General features: G+C 39.9%; 1 pseudogene; it reads left to right on the forward strand.

The window, feature by feature from the left end:
* The first annotated feature begins 2,532 nt into the window (after window positions 1-2,532).
* On the forward strand, window positions 2,533-3,576 carry LOC148404055 (uncharacterized; annotated as a pseudogene).
* The last annotated feature ends 3,161 nt before the right edge of the window (window positions 3,577-6,737 follow it).

Genomic DNA, 6,737 nt, shown 5'->3' on the forward strand with positions numbered 1-6,737 from the left:
CCATGGTAGGCCGATTGACCACTCCAAATTGTCCATTGGTATGAGTGCGAATGACGGTGTCTATGTGTGCCCTGCAATTGGCTGTAATTGGCTGCCTGATGTCAGTTTGCCCGCAGCCCTCGTGGGGAGAAGCGGTTCAGATGATAAATGATTCGAGTGAGAGTTATGCCTTGGCAGGTGGGCATTAGTATCGGTGTTGTTCATAGGACTGCTTTGCCAAAAGATTTTAGCATATTGAGATTGTTGTAATTGTTCAGAAAAATGAGCAAAACTGATGAAGAAAAAAGAAAAAGTCACTGTTTGCTCCCTAGCTTGTAATATCTAGAAATGTTTGTCCAAAAAAGGTATCAGCATCTACAGTGCAAAAGTGTCTGTATCAAAAACATGCGTCCATCCATCAGACTGCAGGCTTGGCATTCTCCTCGTGGTTATAAGATAAGTTCTTAACAAGCTTGGGGGTCAAATTGAAAATGTTTCAACTACAGAAAGAGAGATGGAGAAGGGCTTTCTGATGGAGAGTAAGTCCCCTTTTCATCCCCCTAAGCTACTGTTTATACAAAATAAATTTACCACATTGAAACTTGCCTCTAGCCCACAACAGAGTAAGACACAAAGACAGCCTGGATTGAACAAATGACCTTAGAGCAGGGGTGTCAAACTCATTTTTTTCGTGGGCCGCATTGTAGTGATAGCTTGTTTCGCAGGGCCATTGTGACTGTCAACCCAACTAAATGTATGAGCACCTCATATACAGTAAAAGCTACAAAACAAACTGAAAAATAACTTGTTTTCAAATCAGACGTGTAAAAACTGGTCAAATATTAAAAAGAAAAGATATTATTAAAAGTGAAGACAATTTGCAATTCTAGTAATGACATGAATTTGATGCGCAATTTGTCATCATGGGCCACATAAAATGATGTGGCGGGCCGTACCTGGCCCCCGGGCCTTGAGTTTGACACCGGTGCCTTAGAGTGAAAGACATTTTAAAATTCTCTCTCTCTCTCTCTCTCTCTCTCTCTCTCTCTCTCTCTCTCTCTCTCTCTCTCTCTCTCTCTCTCTCTCTCTCTCTCTCTCTCTCACACACACACACACACACACACACACTCACACACACACACTGCACTTACCTTTATGTAATATTTTTTGGTTAATAACAGTCATTAATTCCCATGCTATTTTGACGGAAGCAAAGGATAGACCCAATGACATGAACAATTTACTTAAAACTGAAAAGATGCCAGACAGGCACACGAGAATTTGGTGAAAGAAAAAATGAATGGTTGTGCAAAGGTAGGTGGAAAGATTATGTGACACATACTAGGAGGCAAGCTGTGCAAGACTCTCATAAACATGACGCTAACTAGAATGTCAATGTCTCATACTGAGATCATACATTACATTACGGAAGGATTTGCAAAGAATGACGCTTGCAGGATGTGGGATGAAAGGTATCCCTTTTAAAAATTCATAGAGAAGCTGATTAAACTAAGACGTTCGGTGATACATTGCCATGCTGATTTGTGTCTCATGTTTTATGCACTGTGCTGTATCTGATGACACTTTTTTTCCAATTGAGGCCAAAGTGTACCAGACATTCTGTCAAACATCCAAATGTTGACTATTTCGTATTTCTTTCTTAAGTGGCAGCAGAGTGTATGTGCAGGAAGACTGAAATGTATTTTCAAGCTGTGTTATGCTCAGTGCATGTCTCGCACAAGGCACAGTCTAAATCAGTGCAAGGGTTACCATGGGTCTCTGTATTTTCACAGACGCACGCAGCTTGCCGCATTTATAAGCGGGTGTTTTTTGCTGTTGTGGGTGTGAACACAGCCAACTTGATTCACCGCTAACTGAAGCGACTCGGCGTCTTAGAGGAGCAGTCCTTGACATGGAAATTGAAAGCACTCAAAGAATGTTTTCTCACACTGAAAGCAGAGCCCCTCGGGCGACTAAAAAGTAGTTGGCCGGGGGAAATCACAGGTCCTTGAAATGGGCATTTGGAGACAAGGATTGTCTGTGTGTGGAACACCTGCAATCTGTTTATTCTTTTAAGACAATAGGGATAAATCTACTTTTTTAAAACTGGAATTACCGAAGAATTACATTGATAATCAAGTTTGTGCATTATGAAAAAACAAATCTTTTTGTTTGTTTTTTTGTTTGTTTGTTTGTTTACACAAAAAAGATTAGCACCACGCATCTACCAACTCCACAGCAGTTTTTGAATCTCAACATCTAATATACTGTACTTGTTTTTTTGTTTTTATTGAACCATGCCAAATCATGGTCTGATTGTCTTGGAAAAAGTGTGTTGCAACAAAGTAAGGAAACCATTCTGTGTTTATTTATTGAGTCAACCGAAGGGAAAAGAAGAAGATAATGAGCGACATTCATCCAAAATATGAACGAGTTCATGATCTTTAGTTCATTGAACGCATTCAGGTACAACACTGCAGCTTGCATTTGAAGGAGGTTACTGACTATGAGGTCGTGGTCGGGAAGTGTCCGCATAGAATGGTGGTATGTAATATGACTCTGGTGGTGAGGAAGATTAAGAAGACAAAAGCAGAGCAAAGACCCATGTGGTGTAAGGTGAGACAGTACAAGTGTAACCTTTTGAGAAGAGGTGAGAGACAGGACCTCAATGTGTTGGGAGGGGCTTGCGGGAGGCTGTGTCACTCGAATCAAGGTGATTAGAGAGACTTGCAGGAGAGTACTTGGTATGTCTTTTGGTAGGAAAGCCTCGAAAGATACTTTGGTAGTGAAACTGTAACGTGCAGAAAGCGATACAAGAAAAGAGGTTAGCTAAGAAGAAGTGGGACACTGAGAGAACTGAGGAAAGGAGACAAGAATACATAAAAACCCGACATAGGGCTGTGGTGGAGACAGCAGGAAGCAGAGAAAAAGCAAAGTTATGACATGAATGCTCAGTTAGAGAGTTACCGGTATGCAAGAGAGAAGAATCTTCAAAGCTTGGCCTAATAGAGTGTGCAGTAAATTAGGCTGATTAAGAACAAAGATGGAAATCTGTTGACTGGTGCCTGTATTGTGCTGGATAGATGGAAATAATACTTGGAGAAGTTGCTGAATGAGGACACTCAGGGAAAAGCAAAAATATGCACTTGTGGTGGATCAATATGTAGCAGCAATTAGTAAGACGCAAGCAACTGCAAGAGCCCTGTTAAATCTTTCAAGGGTTTCAATTTCAAATATTTAAATATTTATACTTTTGGGGCAAATCTCTTGAATTATTTCAAGTTGAATTAAAGGTGATATTAATTAAATTAAAGGCATTTTTACACAATTACTGGATATGATGACATGTCCATCATGCCAATTCAGCAAGCCAGGTTTTCACCTCAACCTATACATCTGTTTTAAAATAGTATGTTCATATTCTGTCTGTGCTTGTCTGGAATCTCCTCAGATTCACAGGGTTCATCAGACAGTCCAGATCGTTGGTGTCAGCTTGTCAGCCCTGGAAGTGAATGGTTTTCTGGTCAGGGTGTATGCTGCTTCTTGCACAGTGCCAAGTTGGATATGCTTAAATTCTCCAGGACCTTGCAAAATTAAGCGTTATGGTGGATGGTTGATTCTGGAATTTGGAGGGTATTCTACATCCCACGTGGTTGGATGTCTTTAATCAAAAAACACCAATCCTGTAATACCACAGATTTTTCTGGGGAATAAAATAATTGTGCACCAGTATAAGCAACTCATGCAGTTTAAGAAGGGTCAAAATGGAATCTTTCCCTCTGGTGTAATCTATGTTTAGTTTCTGTCTTTTGTTATCAGATCAGGCCAATGCTATTTAAAGATCTCAAGCCCCCATGTTGCTTCCCACATGCTGTTAGAGCACATGGCTCTTCACAAACACTGATGCGGGTGGGATTATTCATTAATCATTGCTCTTTTCACTCTGTGATTCTATATAGTAAATCAGTCATGGAAATCATGCTTGATTCAGTTTAATATTTCTGTATTCTCGAGAATTACAAAATGTAGAACCAAAATGAATTTTGGTGTGATTGGTGAGGTTGTGGCTTGGTGCTCATTTTTTCCTGACAAACCAAGCTACTAAAAAAAGTGGCCATTATAGGAGTTATTACTATTACAATTAATTCATTCATTTAAGCCCTTGTGAAGTGTTCTTTCAATGTATCGACATTGTATCACTTAGTACAGCACTTCCCTAATTATAAAAATCGAACAAAATAAACATACTTGTACTTGTGCCAAATAGAACATACAATACTTGCTACTTTCAAAACTCGCCCTTGACATTCAAAAGGATTAAAAACGAAGCAAACCGCGATCAGACAAACGGCACAACAGAGGACAGTAGTAACAATGAAATGAATATACTCACTTTGTGACAAAGACGCACACGATCACAGCAACATACTCAGTGGATACCAGCAACCTTGAACTTACCACTGCACATAAGTGTAAACGGGTATAATATCTAGACCCTGAATGTAAGACGACCCCCACTTTTATAGTCTTATTTCAATGCAAAAAACACCGTCTTATATTCGGGCCAGTACGGCAGTACAGATAATTTTAAAAGTCTCAGAGTTAACATGTCTCAGAGTTGACATGTACACAGGCAGAGAAAGCCACGTTCTTGGGAAGAATGTTTTCATGTCCATTCTTAGAAAGAGCATACATGGCAAGTTTACGAGATTGTATATTGCATTCTTCATATTGAGAAATGGCCGTAACGTCTCCATCGTGTCCTTGGCTGTCCCTGGGGCCTCCTCCAGGTGGGAAGTGGCCGCAACACCTCACCAAGGAGCCCTTCAGGAGGTATCCTAACCCGATGCCCGATCCACCTCATCTGACTTCTCTCAGCACTGACAATTTTCTTTTTTTTTTTTCTCTCTCTAACCCAAGCATAATGACGAAAACTGGCAAGTGTGTTTTTACTGCTCTTAGCGTGTGGTGTCCTCAACATACCACACCATAAGCATTATATTGTCACCGAAAATCCTGAGTCTTCTCCCCCAAAACCCATTGTAGTCTGTTGCAAACTCTCTTCCGTGACATTTTTTTTATTGTAGAGGAAGACGTTATGCAAACAAACTCTTAACACAAGCAGTTGCTTCTCGATTTGTCTAGTCCTTTCTTAATTGGCATTTGCTCCATTTTACAACACAGTTGCAGAGTCTGTGGCTAAGCCAACCTTGGTGTTGAGCACACACATGGGGATTTGCAAATGTAAATATGAACATGTTTAACATCTGCATGTTTCATTCCCGATGGTTTTATGTGCAGAATGGGGAGGGAAAATCACTAAGGAAAATCTTTCCAGGGAGAGCAATATTGGTGCTGCCGAAATCTTGTTTAGACTGTAAAGAGGTTGACTTTGAAGTGACAAGATTTCCTCCCTTGAGAATTTAGAACCAATCCCATCAGAATGTTTCATCCATAAATTCCACCCTTTCTCTGCAATGATATTTTCAGGTGAAAGTCGTAATCGCACGTGATCGTCTACTTAACATAAAAACCTCCAACAGATGTTGAAGGGAATGAGGTTAAGACCAGGTCCTTTGGCGTACTAAAGTAGGCAGCTCCCTCCAGATGCCCCACCAGAAGTAGGATTATAAAGTCCCTCCTTCAATCCTTTCTCCTCTGGGGGACATTTCTCCCTTTCAAAGACATGTGAAATTTCACTCTGCAAAACAGAAAAGGGCAAAACTTGTGGAGTTTTGTGGATCAACAAAGTATCTATCTATCTATCTATCTATCTATCTATCTATCTATCTATCTATCTATCTATCTATCTATCTATCTATCTATCTATCTATCTATCTATCTATCTATCTATCTATCTATCTAATAAATACTTTATAGGTCTCTCCTCCGGGGCAAAATAAAATAATATTCCCCCAAAGCAGTGGTCCTCGAGTTGCTTCTTTGTTATAATGGTGGTCCCTTGGGAAAAAAACAATTGAAAACCCCTGAAATAGGAGCTAAAGAATTAGTTTGCATCAGTATACAGTAATCCCTCGTTTATCACGAATAATTGGTTCCAAGCCCACCCGCATTATGTGAATATTCGCAAAGTAGTGTCACCCTCTCACTTTTAACATACATTTTTTGTGTATCAATAAATGTATATATTAAATTTAATTCCCCAAAAATTCTTGAATAAGTAGGGATATACCACAAATAAGCTTTTTGCCAAACAAAATGGTTTCCCCCTGCAGATAAATAAATAAACCAACAGGTGAATCTTGAGGTACCAAACTGTTTGTCTGCAGGGGTCCATTGTACGTATATACATAATACAGTGGACCATGTATGCTTATACTCACAGCGCGGCACCCATGAAGGCATATTTGCATTCATTTGCCGGTTCAGTCCCTATCCCCCACGATTACCGTGTATGCGGAGTAAAATAAACATATTTATAGGTACAGTATATTGCCACTGCCCCACAGGCATTACACATTTTAAAAGAAGCAGGCACAAAAGAATTCTGTTACTGATTGTAAGACACGCAACTGTACTGAAATTATGTCATGGAATATGATATGATGATGCAATGTCCTTTGTCTAAAAAGTCACTGAATGATTCACAAGAAAAATTCTTCCTACTTGGAACACACCCTGAGCGTGTACACAGCGTGCAGAGCTATCTCAGAGTGTCAATCCCTGCGTCTGAATAAATCATATAAGAAATACATTTGGTTCCAGAGAAAGAAAGCGAGAACAAGTGAGGGAACAGA

The sequence above is a fragment of the Syngnathus floridae genome, chromosome 1 (assembly GCF_059516105.1).
Source record: "Syngnathus floridae isolate MCC-2025c chromosome 1, RoL_Sflo_1.0, whole genome shotgun sequence".
NCBI classification, from domain to species: Eukaryota; Metazoa; Chordata; class Actinopteri; order Syngnathiformes; family Syngnathidae; genus Syngnathus; species Syngnathus floridae.